Genomic DNA, 23018 nt, shown 5'->3' on the forward strand with positions numbered 1-23018 from the left:
AAATATACAACTCAAGGTCATTAATTGCTTTTACAACGTTGTGCTGCCATCACCACTATCCATTACCAAAACTTTTTCATCACGCCAAACTGAAACTCTGTACCCAGTATACAAAAACTTCCCATTTCCCTTCCCACAGCCCCTGGAAAACTCTAATCTCCTTTCAAGTCTCTGAATTTGGTTATTCTAGATATTTTAGATAAGTAGAATCATATAGTATTTGTCTTTTTGTGTCTGGCTTATTTCATTAGGTAATGTTATGGTTCATCCATGTTGTAGAATGTATCAGAACTTCATTCCTGTCTTGGATGAATAATATTTCATTGTATGGATATACCACATTTTGTTTATCCATCCATCTGCTGATGGGCATTTGGGTTGCTTCCACCTTTGGCTATTGCAAATAATGCTTTTGTGAATGTTGGTGTACAAATATGATTCCCTGCTTTCAGTTTTTTTTGGTATAAACCTAGAAATGAGTTTGTCAAGTCATCTGGTAATTCTGTGTTAAATTTTTCGAGGAATCACTAAACTGCTTTCCATAGCGGTTGTACCATTTTATAGCTCCACCAACATTGCCCAAAGGTTCCTGTTTCTCCACATCTTTACCAGCACTTGCTATTTTCTCCACATCTTTTCCAAACTTGCTGTTTCTGTGTGTTTGCTTTTTCATATCCATCCTTGTGGATGTGAAGCAGTTTTTCATCGTGGTTTTGATTTGTAAAACACAATTAAAACTATAGTTATTCTTGTGTTATCCAAGAAGCAGATCAGATAAACAGTGTTTTAAGGCCCAGTAGGGCAATTAGGCTTGATTATTAGGTAGCTGCTGACTAGATTTGCTTTCTCCTTCCCAATGAGTTATATTTTAAATTTCTCTAAATTACTACATCCTTTGGAACAAATAAGCTTGCTTTTCACATATAATTTCATTTCCTTTTCACAGCATTTCAATGACTTAAGTAATTACCAAAATCTTATTTGTGAAGTATGAATCTTTTTATATAGATAAAGGTAAGTTGTAGGAATCTCACCAACAAGGAATTAAGAAATCTCTTCTAGTCCAGTTTTCACTACTTAAGTGACCTTGAGCAAGACACTTAATAACCTCACTGAATCTCTATTTCTCCATACATAAAAGGGAAATAATGGTACATGCTTTATCCCATTTCTGTCACCACCCACCCCCACCCCAAAACTTGTGATTATTCAGGGATGAATAAGACAAAGCATTTGCTCAAGAGAATCTTGTAGTCAGTAGGTAAAGGCTACCTAACCAAGAATAATACCAAAAAATAATAATAATAATAAGTAAATAAGAGAGAGAAAGAAACAGAATGAGGTAGTATAACAATGTGGTAGTACTTCTATTCTGAAATACATAGAAGTGATTAAATGTGTTATTCACTAAATCTCAAGTAAGAGAATGATTGTGAAAATACTTGTTTAAAATGCTAGTAAAATATGGGTTGGTATCATTGTTTTAAAAGGAACTTTGGGAAAATTGTAAATAGCACTATAAAATCTTTGAAAGTAATTCATGTTATCACAGAATTTGGAAGGTAGATCAGGGGATTTAACTTGGAGTTAGAATTCAGAGCGTCTGAACTTGAATGGGAAAATAATTACATTTTTATTTTCACTAACCTCAAACTAAAATATAGCTTTTTCTGCAGTTAAGGATGTAGGCAATAAACCACAATAATAATAGAAGAACTTGGGGCTTTGTCACTAGTAAGAATCATTTTTATATCATGTTATGAAATGTGATTATGAAAATGTATTATAAGATAAAAGTATTTTGGTTCATCATAACTTTAGAATTACCAGAAATATCTGCTAAGCATTATTATAAAAATATCTCTGATATCATGGTCTTGCTGAAGGGTCTTGGAGAATCTCAGGGGCCTACAGATAATTCTTGCTGATCTCCAAATGGTCTTGCTAACATCTTTCCCCACAGTCCTAGAAGCAGTCATTTTCTTCACAGCCTTCTCCCTCTTGTCTTTCTTTTCATTGTTAAATTCAGCAATTGAAAGATTTCTTCTTTTTTGTTGTCAAGTATGTCATGGTTTTAGATCATTAATATGTACACTCAAATTATGGGAGACTGGAATAGGTAAAAGGAGCTGGGGCCTTCTCATCAAACCTTTGGAAGAATCCCTCTTCCCTTTTGCTCACTGGACATGTTCAAGCCTTTCAATGGACTGATGCCGAGTGGAAAGGAAGGTTCTCCCCTGGGCCTCCATTTAGACTCTTTTCACAGCCTTCTAACTGGTTTCCACACACACACACACACACACACACACACACACACACACACACACACACACACACACACACACAGAAATTTGTCATGTTAACCCCCCCCTTTTGTTGTTGTATGCTGTATGACGGGGTCACATTTCGTTATTTTTCCATGTAAATTTACCATTATTGCAGCCCCATTTAAATTTGTTTGCTTTTTATATGTTTGTTTTGCTTGCTTTTGTTTCTTTGGGGGAGTACATGGACTGTGAGTCAAACCCGGTCTCCCACACGGCAGGTGAAAATTCTACCACTGAGCTACACATGCACTGACCCCCCCATGTTAACCCTTCTTTAATTGACTTAATTGGGTTTTTGTTGTTGTTTTTGGCAAATAAACACTCCTCCTTCCCCCTCTCCTCATCCTGTGATAACCTCTAATTTACTTTATCTCTGGGAATTTATTTCTCATCATCTCTTATAAGTGATATCTTACAACATTTGCCCTTGCTTATTTCATTGAGTATATAGATTCTTCCATGTTGCAGCATGTTTCCTAACTTTCTTCTTTCTTATGGCTGAATAATGTTCCATTGAGTATATGCACCACATTTGTTTAACCATTCACTTTTTGGTGAATACGTGGGTTGTTTCCACCTTTTGGCTATTGTGAACAAAGCTGGTGTACAAGTATCTATTTGAGATCTTATTTTCACACTCTGTGGGTATATACCTAAAAGTGGAATTGCAAGGTCTTATGGTAATTCTATATTTACCTTTTTAAGTAATCTCCCTATTTCTTTCCACAGTGGCTGTACCATTTTACCCACCACCAGTGCACTAGGGCTTCAATTTCTCTACATCCTCATTGGCACTTATTATTTTCTGTTTTTGAAATAATAGTTGTGGGTATGAAGTGGTATCTCACTGTGGTTTTTGTTACCTATTGCAGTGCATTTATCATCACAATTGACTTTCTTTTTTGTGAAAAATAACATATATTCAAAAACAATAAATTTCAAAGCCCATTGCAATCACTGTGGTTTTAATTTGCATTTTCCAAAAGGCTAATGATGATGGGCATCTTTTTATGTGCTTATTGGCCATTCGTGTATCTTATTTTGTTTGCCCGTTTCTAAAATGGGTTGTTATCTTTTTGGTGTTGCATTGTTAAAGTTCTTTCTATATTTTGGATTGTTAAGACCTTATCCATTATGTGATTGGCAGCTACTTTCTCCCATTGCGTAGGATGCTTTTTCACTTTCTTGATTTCTTAAGGTCTTAATATTGATGAATCAAACTTATCTATTGTTTCTTTTGTTGTTCATGCTTTTGGTGTCATGTCTAAGAACCCATTGCTCAATCTCTGGTCATGAAGGTTTGTTCCTATGCTATCTTCTGTAGGAGCCAAGGGTTAAAACAAGACCTGCAGAATTTGTTGGGAGCAGCTGGCGTTAAAGTGGCTGCAAGAACTTGAGGAGACAGTTATTTGCTTAATGGAGAACAGTCTGGGAGAGAGAGAATGTTTGTTTTGTCTTAAGCCCCAGGTGCTTTTTGGTCATCTTAAGTAAGCACTCTGTATTCTCACCAGGTGCATGCATACTCTTTGTCACGTGAACCCTGCAGTATATAAGCAGGAACCAGTTAAGAATAAAGTTGTCTGATGGCGCTGGTCTGTTATCGCTGAGCTTCAGACCACCTGAACCCATCTTTGTCTGTCTTTCATTCTTTCTTTCTCATCATTCCTTAATATCCTTCGAGCTCCATTTCATAGGAAGCAACAATCTTCTAAGAGTTTTATAGCTCTTATATTTAAGGCTTGGATCCATTTTTTTTAATGTTCATAACTTTTTAAACTTGTATAATATAACATATATACAAAGCAAAGAAAGGAAAAAGCTATAGTTTTCAAAGCACTCTTCAACAAGTAGTTATAGGGCAGATCCAAGAGTTTGTCATGGGCTACATAGGTGGCTAGAAGGAATATTTTTTTTTATCATCACAATCGACTTTTCTTTTTTATAAAAAATAACATATATACAAAAAAGCAATTAATTTCAAAGCACAGCACAACAACTAGTTGTTGAACAGATTTCAGAGTTTGTTATGGGTTACAATTCCACAATTTTTGTCTTCACTTCTAGTTGCTCTAAGATACTAGAGACTAAAAGAAATAACAATTTAATGATTCAGCATTCATATTCATTTGTTAAGTCCTATCTTCTCATGTATAACTCCACCATCACCTTTGATCTTTCTATCCCATTCTTTAAGGGTATTTGGGCTATGGTTATTCTAACTTTTTTCATGTTGGAAGGGGCTGTGAATAATATGGGGTAAGGAGGTGGAACTGATGTTCTGGAGAAGCTGGGCCCTCTAGGTTTCAGAGTTTGTCTGGTTCAGGGACCCATCTGGAAGCTGTAGGTTTCTGGAAAGTTACCTTAGTGCATGGAACCTTTGTAGAATCTTAAATACTGCCCTAGCTGTTCTTGAGGATTGGCTGGAATGGTTTTAGTTGGGGTTTGGCAAGTTATGACAGGTAGCAATATCTAACTGCATCTTGCATAAGAGTGACCTCCAGAGGTCTTGGATCCATTTTGAGTTACTTTTTATATGGTGTGAGGTGGGGGGAGGGTCTAATATCATTCTTGCGTGTAGATATCCAGTTTTTTTCAGCATCATGTGTTGGAAGAAACTATTTTTTCTGCACTGCATGTACTTAGCACCATTTGAAAAATCACTTTGCCATTGATGTGTGGGTCTATAGGTGGACCTTCGGTTCTGCTCCATTGATCATTTTGTCTATCATTATGCCAGTTCTACAGTTATCATTACTGTAGCTTTTATAGTACAATTTGAAATCGTCAAATTGTCAGTCCTCCAGTCTTCTTCCTTTTAAATATTGTTTTGACTGTTTGAGGCTCCCGTGCAATTCCATATAAACTTGAGGATCAGGTTTTCCATTCTTGCAAAAAAAAGGCTGTTGGAATTTTGATAGAGATTGTGTTGAATTTGTACATTGTTTTGGGTAATTGCTGACTGACATTAACAATATTAACTTCCAGCCCATGAACATGGGCTGTCCTGCCATTCATTTAGGACTTATTTAATTTCTTTCAGCAATTTTTTAAAAATTTTATTTATTAATTAAAAAAATTAACAACAAACAAAAATATTAACATCATTCCATTCTACATATACAATCAGCAAGTGTTTTTTTATTTACATTTTTATTGTGAAATATAGCATATGTACAAAAAAACCACAGTACATTGGGTTATAGTTCTATCATTTCAGTATTTCTTTCTAGCTACTATAAGACACTGAGACTAAAAAAGAAATATCAGCACAATGATTCAGTAGTCATACTCACTTGTTAAATCTTGCCTTCTCTGAAGCAGCTCCTCCTCCTCCTTTGATCCTTTTCCAACTCTTTAGGGATATTTGGGCAATGACCATTCTAACTTCATGTTAAAAAGGGGTATCCACATTATAGGATAGGGGCGTGCTGCTGGTTGATGCCCTTATAGAGACTGGTAACTCTGGGTTCCAGGGCTTATCTGGCCTAAGACCCATTCAGCATGTTTTAAAGTTTACAGTGTATAAGTCTTTTGTATCCTTGGTTAAATTTATTCCTAAGTATTTAATTTTTCACATGGTATTATAAATGGAATTGCTCCCTTTCTTCTTCAGATTGCTCTTTGCTGAATATAGGAACAACAGGGATTTTTTGTGTTAATCTTGAATTGTTTTTTAACATTTTTTAGTGTATGTTCGGTAGCATTAATGACATTTACAAGTCCAAATTACCATCCATTACTCAAAACTCTTTCATTACCACAAACAATTAGCCATTAAGTAGTAAATCCCCATTTCCACCTCCCCCCAGTCCATCATAACCTCTAACCATATGTCTCTTGAATTTGCTTATGCTAGATATCTCAGATAAATGGAATCATATAATATTTGTCCTTTTGTGTCTGGCTTATTTCACTTAGCATAATGATTTTAAGGTCCATTTGTATTGTAACATGTATCAGAACTTCATTTTTTGTGACTGAATAATATTCCATTGTATGACTATACCATATTTTATTTATCCATTGATCTCTGATGGACACTTGGATTGTGTCTACCTTTTGGCTATTGTGAATCAGGCTAATATCATTAGCTAGAACTGCATCCTGTCTTCAATTCTTTTGTATATATATATATCTTGCAGTAGAATTGCCTGGTCATATGATAACTCTACATGTTGCTTTTTGAGGAGCCATCACACTATTTCCACAGCAGATGCATCATTTTAAATTCTCACTAGCAGTGTATAGAAATTCCAATTTCTCTGCATTCTTGCCAACACTTGTTTTCACTTTTTTCATAATATTCATTCTAATGGATATGAAGAGCAGTCTTATTGTGGTTTTGATTTGCAAAGAAATTCAAGGTAAATAGCATATGTAATTTTCCTACTAATGATCCTCCTAAGTCTCCTTTTTGCTCTTGACGTAAATTCCTAATTCCTTAATACTGCTTTATAAGGCTTTCCAGAGTCTGACTGTATTAGTTAGGGTTCTCTAGAGAAACAGAATCAACAGGGAACACTTGCAAATATAAAATTTATAAAACTGTCTCACGTGACCATGGGAACGCAGAGTCCAAAATTCACAGGGCAGACTGTGAAGCCGATGATTCTGATGGAAGGTCTGGATGAACTCCACAGGAGAGGCTCACCAGCTGAAGCAGGAAGAGAGCCTGTCTCTTCTGAATCCTCCTTAAAATGCTTCTGGTGATTAGATTAAGCATCACAGATTGCAGAAGATACTCCCCATTGGCTGATTACAAATGGAATCAGCTGTGGATGCAGCTGACGTGATCATGATCTAGTTCTATGAAATGTCCTCATCGCAACAGACAGGCCAGCACTTGCCCAACCAAACAAGTACCACAACTTGGCCAAGTTGACACATGAACCTGACCATGACACTGACTGCTTATTCACTCTTTAGTCTCACTTTGCACTGAAAGTCTCACTCTCCTTGTGTTTTATACTTTAACCATACTGAACTTTTTTCAGTCCTTAAATCTACCATAGTAAAAGAAGTTAGAATAGATACAATGAAAGTTTCTAAACACTTGTCTCAATTTCTGTGTTCATCTGATCTCTGAGTGATAGCAGTTTGTGAATCAGTACAAGTGTTTGGAGCGTACTTTGAGATATTCTTCACCACGTGGATAACATTTACAAACAAAATACTGAGTGAGAAAGGAAATTACAGAAGACTAAATGGTTTATTAACAGGCACAGCTAATTTTGTTTAAGTATATGTGAATAAATGACTATGCCATAAAACTAAAACTTCAGTAAGTTCTTCTTTGGGAAGAAGGCTGGGATAGGAAAGACACAGATGCAACGATGGTATTGGTAGTGTTTCAGTCTTAGATTGGGGTGGGGGGTTGATGTGTGGAATTTACTGTAATGCTTCATAGCTCATATATGTTGCATATATATTCTTACATATGTCACACATTTTATTTTAAAATTAAGATATGGGTAAAATTAGTAAAGCTATCCTTTTCTTAATACATCCTGAAAGAAGGTAAACACAAAGAGCAAGAACCCCAGTGTCACATACATACACAAACACTGCCTCGATTATTTCAGTGCCTGGGGGAGTTTTGGTATGAAGCAGTTGTTTCCTTTGGATAGAAAGAAATAAAATCAAGACAAATTTTTAAAACCCAGAGTATAAAGTTGAAGGTGTTATTTCTAAATTTTATGTAAGCATAGCCTTTTTCTTCCTGTTTGTAAAAGAAAAATAAAACCAACAGGTAAAAAAGAAAAAGTATTCTAGTGGACTCCAGGAAACCAACAGTCAGATATTATTGTTCACATACTCTTGCTTGAAGAATGTTTTCAGAGATATCATTGAGTGTTTCTTTTTGAAAACGCAGAAAGGAAGGATTACTTTGTACTTCAAACTTTTTTTTAACTTTTTTTATTAAAAAATAACTAACAAAACATTAAGATATCATTCCATTCTACATACACAATCAGTAATTCTTAATATCATCACATAGTTGCATATTCATCATTTCTTAGAACATTTGCATTGATTTAGAACAATAAAAAGACAGCAAAAAAAGAAATAAAATGATAATAGAGGAAAAAAAGATTATACATACCATACATCTTACCCCTCACTTTCATTTACCACTAGCATTTCAAACTAAATTTATTTTAATATTTGTTCTCCCTATTATTTATTTTTATTCCATATGTTCTGCTCTTCTGTTGATATAGTAGCTAAAAGGAGCATCAGACACAAGGTTTTCACATTCACAGAGTCTCATTGTGAAAGCTATATCATTGTTCAATCATCATCAAGAAACATGGCTACTGGAACACAGCTCTACATTTTCAGGCAGTTCCCTCTAGCCTCTCCGTTACATCTTGAATAATGAGGTGATATCTACTTAATGCACAAGAATAACCTCCAGGATAACCTCTCGACCCTGTTTGGAATCTCTCAGCCATTGACACTTTGTCTCATTTCCCTTTTTCCCCTTTTGGTTGAGAAGGTTTTCTCAATCCCTTGATGCTAAGTCTCAGCTCATTCTAGGGCTTTTCTCAGTCCCTTGATGCTGAGTCTCAGCTCATTCTAGGATCTCTGTCCCACGTTGCCAGAAGGTCCACACCCCTGGGAGTCATGTCCCACAGAGAGAGGGGGAGGGTGGTGAGACTGCTCGTCATGTTGGCTGGAGAGAGAGGCCACATCTGAGCAACAAAAGAGGCTCTCTTGGGGATGACTTTTAGGCCTAAATTTTAAGTAGACTTGACCTATTCTTTGTGGGGTTAAGTTTCATATGAACAAACCCCAAGACTGGGGGCTCAGCCTATAGCTTTGGTTGTCCACACTGCTTGTGAGAATATCAAGAATTCAACTTGGGGAAGTTGAATTTCTCCCCGCTCTCACCATTCCCCAAAGGGGACTTGCAAATATTTTTCCAGTCACTTATCAAATCACTCTGGGATTCATCGGGGCATCACTCTGGACCAACCAACAAAATCTCATGTCCTACCTGAGATTCCAATGTACTTCAAACTTTAGATAAGAGTGTAACTTAGAGTTCTTTTACCCTTGCTGCACTAAAGAATTACCTGGGGAAACTTTTAAATTCACAGATCTAGAAACTAATTTTTATTATATTTATAAATACATCTATTTGTGCACAATGCATTGAAAATTTAAAGGACTAGTTTTTCAGTACTGAAAGTATGAGCACTGTTTTGTTCCTTCATTTTCACAGCTGTATAATATTGTACCCCAGGTAATATTTATTCATTCTGTTTTTGATGAACCATGTAAATTGTTTCCAACTTTTGGCTATTGTGAACAATATTGCTATAAACTTCCTTGTATAAGTATTCTGGTGCAGTTAACTTGAAGAATGGAGTTGCTGGGTAATAGAGATGTACATCTTCACTCTCGATAATGTAATACTGTTTTCCAAACTGTTTTACTCTTAAATACAGCAATGGAGGGAGTTGAGTTCCTCTTGATTTTCTATTAAAGTTTGACTTTCATAGACTTTCATAGTAACATACTTCTGTTTTACAAGGGTCCTAGGGATTTTGGAGAGAAGTCTTAATCAAAGTTCTACAGATTCTAATAAATTTCTAGAATTCCATCTTTGTATTTGAATATATAACTTTCCCTGGGATAGCTTTTTCATTTTGATGGGAGGCAATAATATGTAATGTGAGAGTCATATAGACTTTAAAATCCTCATTTGGTTTTACTGCTTGTTTTTTCCATTGTTCTGGTAACTTTCTTAATTCTGGGAGCCTAGAGTGTAAGTAGTGGAACTATCTATCTTTTGTCTAGTTGTTAGTACAAAATGAATTAACATGTTTAAAATGTACTTTGCAGAGTACCTGGTTCATAGTAGTTTATTTATTCAACAAATATATATTGAAAATATATTATGTCAAGCTAGGACTTGGGAGGAGAAAAAAGATTTGTTCTGTGGGGGGTGGAGGGGGGCGGTTTATATGTTATTTATGAGATTGAGAAATTGGGGGGAAAAATTAAATGTCCAGTAGTAGGATTAGCAGTTATGGTACATTCATAAAATGAAGTGCTGTGCAGTCTTTAAGTATCATGTTCTCAAATGTAGGGAAATGTTTGGTGACTGTATAAGAACAAGATTATAAAATAGGATTATCCCATATATTTTCATATAATTTATACACTACATGTGCATTGAAAAAAGTCTGAAATGACACACACTTGAGTTTTCATGATTCCCAGTGGATGACGAATTTGTGACTTAATACTGTGTATTTTCTGTGATTCCCAAATTTTTTTGCAGTTATTTAATACTACATTTTTGTTTTTGTTTTTTCATGGACAGGCACCAGGAGTCAAACCCGGGTCTCTGGCATGGCAGGCTAGAACTCTGCCTGCTGAGCCACCATGGCCTGCCCATTATATTAATTTTATAATCAGGAAAAAAAAAGATTATCTAAATGAAAGGCATATAAAGGGATGTTAACAGTAAACTTTACTAAGAAATGGTTTAATATAAAGAATATATAGCAGGGTGCTGAAAATAGATGGTAATATTTCAAAATTTCAACTTATGTGTGAGACTAAAACAAAAAATGTTTATTTGGTACAAAATTTATATTTTGACTAGTGCATTTCCTAATATAACTTATGTAGATAGCTTGGTCGAACACCATAAGTACTTGGAATCTTGAGTAGAACATGAGATTTTGTTGGTTTGTCCAGAGTGATGCCCTGATGAAACCCAGAGTGATTTGATCAGTGAGTGGAAAAGTATTTGCAAAGTCCCCTTTGGGGAGTGGTGAGAACGGGGAGAAATTCAACTTCCCCAAGTCGAATTCTTGATATTCTCACAAGCAGTGTGGACAACCAAAGCTATAGGCTGACCCCCAGTTTTGGGGTTTGTTCATATGAAACTTAACCCCACAAAGGATAGGTCAAGTCTACTTAAAATTCAGGCCTAAGAATCACCCCCAAGAGAACCTCTTTTGTTGCTCAAATGTGGCCTCTCTCTCCAGCCAACCCAACACGCAAACTTACCACCGGGTGTGGACCTTCCTGGCAACAAGGGGTAGAAATCCTAGAATGAGCTGAGACTCAACATCAAGGGATTGAGAAAAACCCTAGAATGAGCTGAGACTCAGCATCAAGGGATTAAGAAAGCCTTCTCGACCAAAAGGGGGAAGAGTGAAATGAGACAAAGTGTCAATGGCTGAGAGATTCCAAACAGAGTCCAGAGGTTATCCTGGAGGTTCTTCTTACGCATTGAGTAGATATCACCTTGTTATTCAAAATGTAGTGGAGAGGCTGGAGGGAACTGCCTGAAAATGCAGAGCTGTGTTCCAGTAGCCATGTTTTTTGAGGATGACTGTGTAATGATATAGCTTTCACAATGTGACTGTGTGATTATGAAAACCTTGTGTCTGATGCTCCTTTTATCTACCTTGTTAACAGAGAAGTAGAACATATGGAATAAAAATAAATAACAGGTGGAACAAATGTTACAATTAAAAAAAAAGAACATATAGGACTCATTCATCAATGAGTTCATTTTTTTTACTAGTTTATATAAACATTTGACTAGGATCAAGTATACTAGGTTTAGGAAGAGAGCTGGGTAGCATTGAAATTCTCTATATTGATTATATCCTGTAAGGAATTTTAGATTACTTGAAAGCATAACTCTCTCTGAAACTCTTTTCTTGACTTTTTAAAAAGCTAGGTGGTACAACTCTTCAGTTTAAATCTAGTTCTCTCATATATCTAAAAAGTTCCCATTTGGGAAAAATATATAAGTACTTTTTTTGTTTGTTTGGTTTTAAGCAATTGTGTTCATCCTTTCTAGGTAGATTTAGGTGGTTTTGTTTTGTTTTTTACTTTTTTAATTATTAAATATAATATATAAAAAATGCAGTAAGTTTCCAAGTACATCTTAACAAGTAGTTGTAGAACAGATTTTAAAGTTTGGCATGGGATGCAGATGGACAATTCATTTTTTCTTCTATTGCTCCAAGACACTAGAGACCAACAGAAATATCAATATAATGATTCAGCAGTCAAACTCATTTATTAAATTCTATCTTCTGTTATACTCCTCCTCTTTAAATAACATATATACATAAAAGCAATAAATTTCAAAGTACATGGCAACAATTAGTTGTGGAACTAATTTCAGAGTTTGGTATAGGTTACAATTCCATGACTTTAAGTTTTTATTTCTAGCTGCTCTAAAGTATTGGAGGCTAAAGGAAATATCAGTATAATGATTCAGAACTCATAATCATTTGTTAAACCCAAACTTCTCTGTATAACTCCACCATCATCTTTGATCTTTCTCCTGCTCTTTGGGGGTATTTGGACTATACCCATTCTAACTTTTTCATGTTGGGAGGAGCTGTACATAAAAAGGGATGGGGGATGGAACTAGTTAATGTTCTTGAAGGACTGGCCCCTCTGCATTTCAGGACTTATCTGGTCCAGGTACCCATCTGGAGGTTGTAGGTTTTGGAGAATTACCCTAGTGCATGAAACCTTTGTTGAATCTTATACATGGACCTAGGTATTCTTTAGGATTGGCAGGAATGGTTTTGGTTGGAGTTTGGCTGTTACAATAGGTAGCAATGTCTAACTGAAGCATGTGTAAGTGTGACCTCCAGTTTAGCCTCTCGACTCTTTTTGAACTCTCTCAGACACTGATACCTTAATTGTTCTACTTCTCTCCCCCTTTTTATTAGAATGGAATTGTTGATCCCATAGTGCCAGGGCCAGACTTCTCCCTGGGAGTCATACCCCACCCTGCCAGGGAGACTTGCATCCCTGGATGTCATGTCCTATGCAGGGGGGAGGGCTGTGGTTTCACTTGCAGAGTTGGGCTTGGAAAGAGAGAGAGAGAGGCTACATCGGAACAGTAAAAGTGCCCCTCTGAAGGTGACTCTCGGGCACACCTACAGAGAGGTTTAACTTCTCCACTGCATACATAAACTTCCCAAGAGGCCAGCTTCAAGATCATAGGGCTTGGCCTCTTGATTTGGGTGTCCCCAGTGTTTGGCATAGTATCCTGGTGTTTCTCCGGTGGTAAAATTTAATAGTTCCATATTTTTCCCCCATTCCTCAAGGGGCTTCGCCAATACTTTTTAATTATCCAGGCATTATATGAGCTATACAGGATTAAGGGCTCTCATTCTTATTCTGGACTCTCTGTGTTTGGATTGTTTAAATGATCTATCCAGACAGGTTGAGTTAGATTTGGGTTTTTTGACTGACTTTTTAAAAATGTTCTATTAATAGGATTAAAAGGGGGTCCAACCAAAGAATGGGCATTTTACTCTTATTGTTACGTGCGTGATAAAATAAGAATCTTAGAAAAGTCATTTTGTCTTAAGAGACTTGTTTGATTACTAGAGTTAATAGGTATCTATTTTTATCTGGCCAGGAATTATTTGTAATTCTAAGGAGAAACTGGGAGCACAATGGGAGATGACAGTGAGTGGTTGAAACTGCCAGTTGATCAGAAATGTGAACACAAGGTAAGAATTTTCTGGAACTCAGATTTTGGTGTCATCAACTTGTTTTATCAGAGTTATATTATTAACTTACTTAGGAGCATGTGAAAACATTACTAGTTTCAGAATTGGTGATGCCTTTTTAAATATTTTATTTCATTGAAATGTGCTTTTCTAGCTCAATAAAGGTATTTTTTTGAATCTTTGGGAATAATTCAAAGCAGATACATGAGTAAAGTGAAAGCAGGTTGTACCTGTAAAGTGTTATTTGCTGACTAGTTTTTTTTTGAGTGACTAGTTATTTTAATCTCCTATTGCGTATGTACAGTATGCTCAGAGTAGCTAAGTATTTAGTAATATTTCACTATCAAGAAACATTCATTTGGAGTTGTGTTCTGAATTCTGCCATAGAACTCCAGCATTTTTTAGGTACTTTGATCTATATAATCTGTATTCCAATCTACCATCAGAAGCTTCCAGTCTTTTTATTCTGGTTTATTTTATTTTATTCTAAGGAGAAAACTTATATTTATTTTATTGTCATTTAGTGGGTATTTTTTCAAATTATCCTGTTTTCTCCAACTGTACTTCTAAGTTCTTTCATTTTCAATCATTCTTAAAACAACAAATAACTGTCAAGTAGTAGATTATAGATCTTCATTTTCAATTTTTCATTGGTTAGTATGCATGAAGATTTTTTTAATCCAATAAGAATTGGTGGATTTTTTTTCCAGTTGTGTCCCTGCTGTTGCCTATATTATGTGTTTTGAAATTGAAAGGAAGGTTTTCACAATTACACAGTCACTTTAAAAAGCTATATTATTATGCAATGGTCTTTAAGAATCAAGACTACTGGAACACAGTCCAGCAGTTTCAGGAAATTCTCTCAGGGAAACCTTTTCCTGACTCAACCAGAATAGGCCTCCTATTATGCAATTTCATAGCACCAAGTCCCTTCTTCCTTGTGGCACTTACCACTGTTGATTTTGCATTTATTTATATGATTGTTAATGTCCTTTTTTACTGCTAGAATATAAGCTCCACAAGGGACAAGACTATGTTTTTATATATTAAAATCTGTTGAATAAATTAATGAAAACAGAATAGGTCAGTAAATGTGTCTGAAATTTACTAAAACAAATAAATTATTGATCAGAAAATTTCTCAATGTAGTATAAGGCTGCCTAATGATTATGCCAATACAACTGAAAAACAATATACTTTGAAGGTTAGGCAGATTCAACAGGGTGAGTTCTCCATGTTTGAATTGTCATGTCTTTAATACCATATTATAAAGATGTAAGAACTAATCCTTGGATATAAAGTGAGATACTTTTTTTTAATGAGTGATATACTTTTATCAAGACCTGTTACGAATTTTAGATGGTCTTGGCAGAATGTTGCAAATGTTAAACTTATAAGAAAAGGTTTATTGGATAATAGTTTTTTATTTATTTATTAATTTAAAAAATAAACAAAATAAAACAACATACATAATCAGTAATTCACAATATCATCACTTAGTTGCATATTCATCATTTCTTAGAACATTTGCATTAATTCAGAAAAAGAAATAAAAAACAATAGAAAAAGAAATAAAATGAACACAGGAAAGAAAAAAAATAGATTACATCTACCATACCCCTTACCCCTTGCTTTCATTGATCACTAGCATTTAAACTAAATTTATTTTAGCATTTTTTCCCCTATTATTTATTTTTATTCCATATTTTCTACTCCTTTGTTGACAAAGTAGATAAAAGAAGCATCAGACACAAGGTTTTCACAATCACACAGTCACATTGTGACAGCTGTATCATTATTCAATCATCCTCAAGAAACATGGCTACTGAAACACAGCTGTACATTTTCAGGCAGTTCCCTCCAGCCTCTCCATTACATCTTGAGTAACAAGATATCTACTTGATGCATGGCTAATAGTTTTTGAAAACTGAATTTCCTGAACTTCCTTTTTGTTTCTAGTCATGGAATATTTTGTTCAAATTACCCAATATGATAAAGATATTTTTTCTTCCCCTCCCACCCAAAATTTAATAGATAATATTACATTGAAATGTAATTATATTTTGTTTTAAAAATTATTTTTCTTTTAGTTGTGGAAAGCAAGGTTAAGTGGTTATGAAGAAGCCCTGAACATCTTCCAGAAAATAAAAGATGAAAAGAGCCCAGAATGGTCCAAATTTTTAGGATTGATCAAAAAATTTGCAACTGATTCCAATGCAGTGGTTCAGTTGAAAGGATTGGAAGCTTCACTTGTTTATGTTGAAAATGCCCATGTAGCAGGAAGGTACGTAGTTTCTTGCCAATTATTTTGATTAAAAACTCCTGTTACCAAACTTAATCCAGAGATTAAGATGAATTTAATGTATATTTATGTATGACTGTTCTAGTTATTAATACTTCTAAAATATATTAGTTTTCTTACTTTGATAGCTCTTGGATGCTTGTTTTTCATTCAGTACTTATCTGGTCTTACAAGGACATGAGCACTCTAAAGAGGTGAAGATCAGAAATCACATCTTGGGTTTTACCTCAAAGCTTAAAGAGCAAGTCATTTTTCTTTTCTGCCTTTTGTGTGGAAATTATTCTACACTAAAAGGGAAAGTCAGTCACTTTTAGAAGAAACTGAGGTTGTCAGCAAAGGAATTATCAGAATTTCACTCAAGGCATTTGGACATTACAAAACTTTTTCTATAAGGGTTTCCAGCTAGGTTATCCTAGAATTACATCTTTCTCCCTGTGGTCATTAAGAATTTTTGTCTCTTGAGATATAATATTGACCAGACAACATTTGTGACTACCTGCTGTTTTTTTTTTTTTTTTTTTTTTAAAGGAAAGACAGAGAGAAGGAAGGAAGGATAGAAGAAAGGGAAACATTTTTAAACATTTTCTTGTTTTATTGTATTCTGTTTCTCCGTTTTTGTTACATGGGCTGGGGCCGGGAATCGAACCGAGGTCCTCCGGCATAGCAGGCAAGCACTTTGCCCGCTGAGCCACCGCGGCCCGCCCTACCTGCTGTTTTTTGACAAATGCTTTATATAATCCCAGTCAACCAAGTCTTCTAATTCCTAATAGTTTAAGTTTTATTTAATTTAGAAGAGACTCAGAGAAGTAAAAGTACTGGTAAAATCTTGCCAAGAAGTCAAGGGTATCCATCTGTTTTTAAAGGTACAACATATTCATTCCCTCTGTAAAGAAATGCCCTTGTCCTAAGAAATACTTTCAATGGCTTTTAAAAAAAGTGTTCAGAAAAGCAAGTACTCTGTAATCCTATTGTAAAATATATCTTCTCTTCATATATATATATATATAGAGAGAGAGAGAGAGAGAGAGACAGACAGACAGACAGACAGAGAGGAAGATATGAAAAGATAGAAAAAAAGGATAGACAAGCTTCCTCTTGGTGGGATTTTTGCTTTCTTGTTTCAATCTTCTGCATTTATAGGTAGATTTAAAAATAATATATAACTCTTTAAATCCCTGTTTGGTTCTATTTCTTTATCTAATATGACATGTCTTAAAAACCATGCAAACCATAAAAGTTTAAGAAATTTTTGCTTGCATAAGTTTTAAAATTAGACATTCATTTCCTTTATTTTTCAGTGCTATTAAATTTCTTGTAATCCCCTCCTTCCTTGACTTTTCTTTTAGTAGTTCTTTCTACTAAAGTATACGTTGTTTTTGTTTTTGTTTTGTGGTGGTGTGGTGGTGGTGGTGGTGGTGGTTTACAATCCATGTTACAGTGCCACTGGAGAAGTTGTATCAGGCGTTGTAAGCAAGGTATTCAACCAGCCTAAGGCCAAAGCCAAGGAGCTCGGCATAGATATCTGTCTCATGTACATAGAGATTGAGAAAGGAGAGGCTGTGCAAGAAGAGCTCCTGAAAGGCCTGGACAGTAAGAACCCCAAGATCATAGTGGCCTGTACAGAGACCCTGAGGAAGGCCTTAAGGTAAGATTTTTACTTTTGCTTTAGTTCTCTTAATAACTAGAACATTGCAATCTGAGTTTGGGTTCCTGGATTAAACAGAAAGGGAAACTGCTGGATTTGACTTGGTATGCCAGACCCTCCAGTAAACTGGCCTGAAAAAACCACTCAGGTGTGGCACATCTTGTGGAACACTTCACATGTGTTACATGGCTCTCTTATCTAAAACCCTTAGTAATGAAGATTAATAGGGAGTATTTTGACCCATTCTCAGATTAAAAATTGACCTTTTCTTGGAAAAGCACTCCTCGTATATTTAAACAGCTTTTTGTCTCTTGCTTCCCACAAGTATAGATTTCTGTATTTTGAAGTGTTGACTAAAGCAAACTTTGTTTAGGTGTCATTTTAATAAAGTAAAAGCAAAGGCTTTATATCTTTAAACAGAAGCAAAGCAGCTGCAAATAGAAAATAATTTACTCTTATGTAATGCCTTTTTTAACTTTTTTTAATTGTATATATAGTATAACATATATACAAAGCAAAGAAAGAAAAAAGCAGTAGTTTTCAAAGCACTCTTCAACAAGTAGTTACGGGACAGATCCCAGAGTTTGTCTTGGGCTACCATGCGATCCTCTCAGATTTTTCCTTCTAACTGCTCCAGAATATAGGAGGCTAGTTGGAATAAATTTTTTTTTCATCACAATCAACATTTTTTTCTTTTTTTATGAAAAATAACATATATATAATAATCAGTTTCAAAGCACAGCACCACAATTAGTTGTAGAATAGGTTTCTGAGTTTTGTATGGTTTACAATTCCACAATTTTAGGTTTTTCTTCTAGCTGCTCTAAGAGATGAGAGACTGAAAGAAATATTAATGATTTAACAATCGTTTGTTAAATCCTACCTTCTCCGTATAACTCCACCATCACCTTTGATCTTTCTATCCCATTCTTTAGAGGTGTTTGGGCTATGCCCATTCTAAATTTTTCATGTTGGGAGCGGCTGTCAATAAAATGGGGTAGGGAGATGAAGAACTAGCTGATATTCTGGAGAGGTTGGGCCCTCCAAGTTTCAGGACTTATGTGGTCTGGGACCCATCTGGAGGTTGTAGGTTTCTGGAAGGCATTGTGTGTTTTTATGAGTAGTGAATGGTATGTTCATTTTGTCATTTTAGAGACCTAGTTAATTGATTTGGTTATTAACACTGTGCTTCTGTCAGTAAATCTGTTCTGTCTTTGATAATAATAGATCTCTTAATAAAATCTATAATGCTATAATCTTCTGCCTTTAAATGTGAAGTTTCTAATCTGGAATGCAGTAAACTCTGGTTATTTCATTTTCGAATTGGGAGAATAAGGGAAGGAAAAGAACAGGTTGGGTATGTCTTACTGTGTTGTCCTTTCAGATACTGTTATTTAGTCCTATTCTTGTGTGTTCCTTTAGCTGTCCTAAAGCATCTCAGGATCTAAAATGGTTCTTTGGTAGCTCCTGGGGCCCTCAAGAACTTTGAGACCAAACTGCTCCTAGGTGCCAGAATCACTGTCTTTGTCAGAGATAGCATCAGGGGACCAGAAACACACTATTGCCCCTAAAACAGACTTCAGTTTTTCCATGGTAATATTTTTTCTTTCAGATTTTTATTAATTAAAAAAATTACAAACAAGAAACACAAACATTCTTGAAAATCATTCAATTCCACATATGTAATAAGTAATTCACAATATCATCACATAGTTGCATATTCATCATCAAGATCCTTTCTTAGAACATATGTATCAAATAATAAAAAAATTAAAAGACAACAGAAAAAAAAGGAAAACAGAAAAATAAAATTATACATACCATGCCCTTACCCTTCCCTTTCATTGATCACTAACATTTCAGACGACATTTATTTTAACATTTTTCCCCCTATTATTTATTTTTATTCCATATGTTCTACTCGTCTGTTGATAAAGTAGATAAAACGAGTGTCAGATACAAGGTTTTCACAATCACAGAGTGACACTGTGAAAGCTATATCATTACACAGTCATCACCAAGAAACATGACTACTGGAACACAGCTCTGCATTTTCAGGCAGTTCCCTCCAGCCTCTCCGTTACATCTTGGATAACAAGGTGACATCTACTTAATGTGTAAGAATAACCTCCAGGATAATCTCTCGACTCTGTTTGAAATCTCTCAGTCATTGACACTTTGTCTCATTTCACTCTTCCCCCTTTTGGTCGAGAAGGCTTCTTAATCCCTTGATGCTGAATCTCGGCTCCTTCTAGGGTTTTTCTCAATCCCTTGATGCCGAGTCTCAGCTCATTCTAGGATTTCTGTCCCATGTTGCCAGGAAGGTCCACACCCCTGGGAGTCATGTCCCACTTAGATGGGGAGGGTGGTGCGTTTGCTTGTTGTGCTGGCTGGATAGAGAGGCCACATCTGAGCAACAAAAGAGGCTCTCTTGGGGATGACTCTTAGGCCTAATTTTAAGGAGGTCTGATATATCCTTTGTGCGGTTAAGTTTCATATGAACAAACCCCAAGACTGGGGGCTCAGCCTATAGCTTTAGTTGTCCACACTGCTTGTGAGAATATCAAGAATTCAACTTGGGGAAGTTGAATTTCTCCCCATTCTCACCATTCCCCAAAGGGTACTTTGCAAATACTTTTCCACTCACTGATCAAATCATTCTGGGATTCATTGGGGCATCACTCTGGACAAAACAACAAAATCTCATGTCCTACCCAAGATTCCAAGTACTTATGGTGTTCAATCAAGCTATCTACATAAGTTATATTAGGAAATGCACTAGTCCAAATATAAATTTTGTGCCAAATAAACACTTTTTGCTTTAGTCTCACACATAAGGTGAAATTTTAAAATATTAATTACCATCTATTGTCAGCACCCTGCAGTAATGACATTCCTTTGTTCTTCCTCATGCAAAAGCATTTTTAAATTTGTACATTTAGTCACTATCGTTATACACTCCAAGGCATTCCTAGATTATACCATCTCAATCTTTATCATCTATCTTTATTTGTGATTTCATTTATGCCCCCAGCCCTCCTCCCTCTGTCAGTCTCATATTCAGCTTCATTCAGTGTTCTAACATAATTATATTACAGTTATGTAATATTGTGCTGTCCATTTCTGTGTTTTTATATTCAGTCCTCTTGCACAATCTGTATCCCTTCAGCTCCAGTTACCCAATATCTTACCCTGTTTCTATCACCTGATGGTCTCTGTTACCAACGAATTATTCCAAGTTTATTCGCTAATGCCAGTTCGTATCAGTGAGACCATACAGTATTTGTCCTTTTGTTTTTGGCCAGTCTCACTCAGCATAATGTCCTTAAGGTCCATCATGTTACATACTTCATAATTTTATTCTGTCTTACAGGTACATAATATTCCATCATATGTATATACCACAGTTTGTTTAGCTATGCGTCTGTTGATGGACATTTTGGCTGTTTCCATCTCTTGGTAATTGTAAATAATGCTGCTATAAACATTGGTGTGCAAGTGTCCGTTTGTGTCCTTGCCCTCATGTCCTTTGAGTATAGAGAGCATATAGATGGGTCCTGTTTTTTAATCCATTCTGCCAGTCTATATCTTTTAATTGGGGAGTTTAATGAATTACCATTTAGTGTTATTACTGTACAGGTAGTACTTTCTTTTACCATTTTACCTTTTGGATTTTGTATGTCATATCTAACTTTCCTTCTTTTTACCTTTACTCATAGTCTTCCTTTCTACTCTCTTCACACCTCTCTCTTCTGTCTTTTCATATCTGTCTCTAGTGCTCCCTTTAGTATTTCTTGCAGAGTTGGTCTCTTGGTCACAAATTCTCTCAGTGATTTTTCGTCTGAAAATGTTTTAATTTCTCCCTCATTTTTGAACAGTTTTGTTGGATATAGAGTTCTTCGTTGGCAGTTCTTCTCTTCTAATAATTTAAATGTATCATCCCACTGTCTTCTCACCTCCATGTTTCCTGCTGTGAAATCTATGCATAGTCTTATTGGGCTTCCCTTGTATGTGATGGATTGCTTGTCTCTTGTTGCTTTCAAGATTCTCTTTCTCTTTGACCTCTGACATCATGATTAGTAAATGTCTTGGAGTACATCTATTTGGATCTATTCTCTTTGGTGTATGCTGCACTTCTTGGATCTGTAATTTTAAGTCTTTCATAAGAGTTGGGAAATTTTCAGTGATGATTTCCTCCATTAGTTTTTCTCCTCCTTTTCCCTTCTCTTCTCCTTCTGGGACACAACACGTATATTCGTGCACTTCAAATTGTCCTTCAATTCCCTGAGTCCCTGCTCATATTTTTCCATTTTTTCCCTGTATTTTCTTTTTCTTGTTGGATTTCAGATGTTCCATCCTCCAGTTCACTAATCCTATGTTCTGCCTCTTGAAATCTGCCATTGTAGGTTTCCATTGTTTTTTCATCTCTTCTACCATGCCTTCATTCCCGTATGTTCTGTGATTTGTTTTTTCAGGCTTTCAATTTCTTCTTTTTGTTCAGTCCTTGCCTTCTTTATATCCTCCCTCAATTCATTGATTTGGTTTTTGATGAGGTTTTCCATGTCTGTTCGTATATTCTGAATTCATTGTTTCAACTCCTGTATCTCATTTGAATTGTTGGTTTGTTCCTTTGACTGGGCCATATCTTCAGTTTTCCTAGTGTGATTTGTTATTTTTTGCTGGTGTCTAGGCATTTAATTCCCTTAATTAGTTAATTCTGGAGATTGCTTTCACTTCTTTTACCTAGAGTTTTCTTACTGGATGAATTTGTTGTCTCTCTGTTCTTTGACATTCAGTTCAGCTTTAGGTTTTGTTTAACAGAGGAGAATTTTTCAGTTCTTTTTTTTCTTGTTTCTTGTCCTGCTTGTATGGTGCCTTTCCCCCCCCACCCTTGGGAGCATCTGTGTAGGTGTTATAGACTCCAGCCAGATTTTCCCAGACCAAACTGGCCTCCTATCAGGTGGAAAGAGTCACCTGCATCAGTTTTCCCTGAGGGTGAGACCCAACAAATTGAAAGGCTTTCCTGTGAAGTCTCTGGGCTCTGTTTTTCTTATCCTGCCCAGTATGAGCCACTTGTTTGCCTGCAGGTCCCACCAGCATAAGGTGATGTGGTACCTTTAACTTTAGAAGACTTTCCCTGCTGGGGGTGGGGTGGAGACGGAGGAGAGGTTGTAGGTTGGTTTTAATGGCTTCAAATTGCCAAGCCCTGGGGTTTGAATTCCTTGAGG

General features: G+C 35.7%; 1 long non-coding RNA gene across 1 annotated transcript in view; it reads left to right on the top strand.

Moving 5' to 3' along the window:
• Positions 1-16035, top strand: part of LOC143672726 (uncharacterized) — a 43730-nt gene extending 27695 nt beyond the window's left edge. The window contains exons 2-3 of the long non-coding RNA XR_013170003.1: positions 13750-13843; positions 15934-16035. This is a non-coding gene — a long non-coding RNA (uncharacterized LOC143672726). The remainder of the gene's footprint in view (positions 1-13749; positions 13844-15933) is intronic.
• The last annotated feature ends 6983 nt before the right edge of the window (positions 16036-23018 follow it).

Source organism: Tamandua tetradactyla, assembly GCF_023851605.1.
Source record: "Tamandua tetradactyla isolate mTamTet1 chromosome 9 unlocalized genomic scaffold, mTamTet1.pri SUPER_9_unloc_1, whole genome shotgun sequence".
NCBI classification, from domain to species: domain Eukaryota; kingdom Metazoa; phylum Chordata; class Mammalia; order Pilosa; family Myrmecophagidae; genus Tamandua; species Tamandua tetradactyla.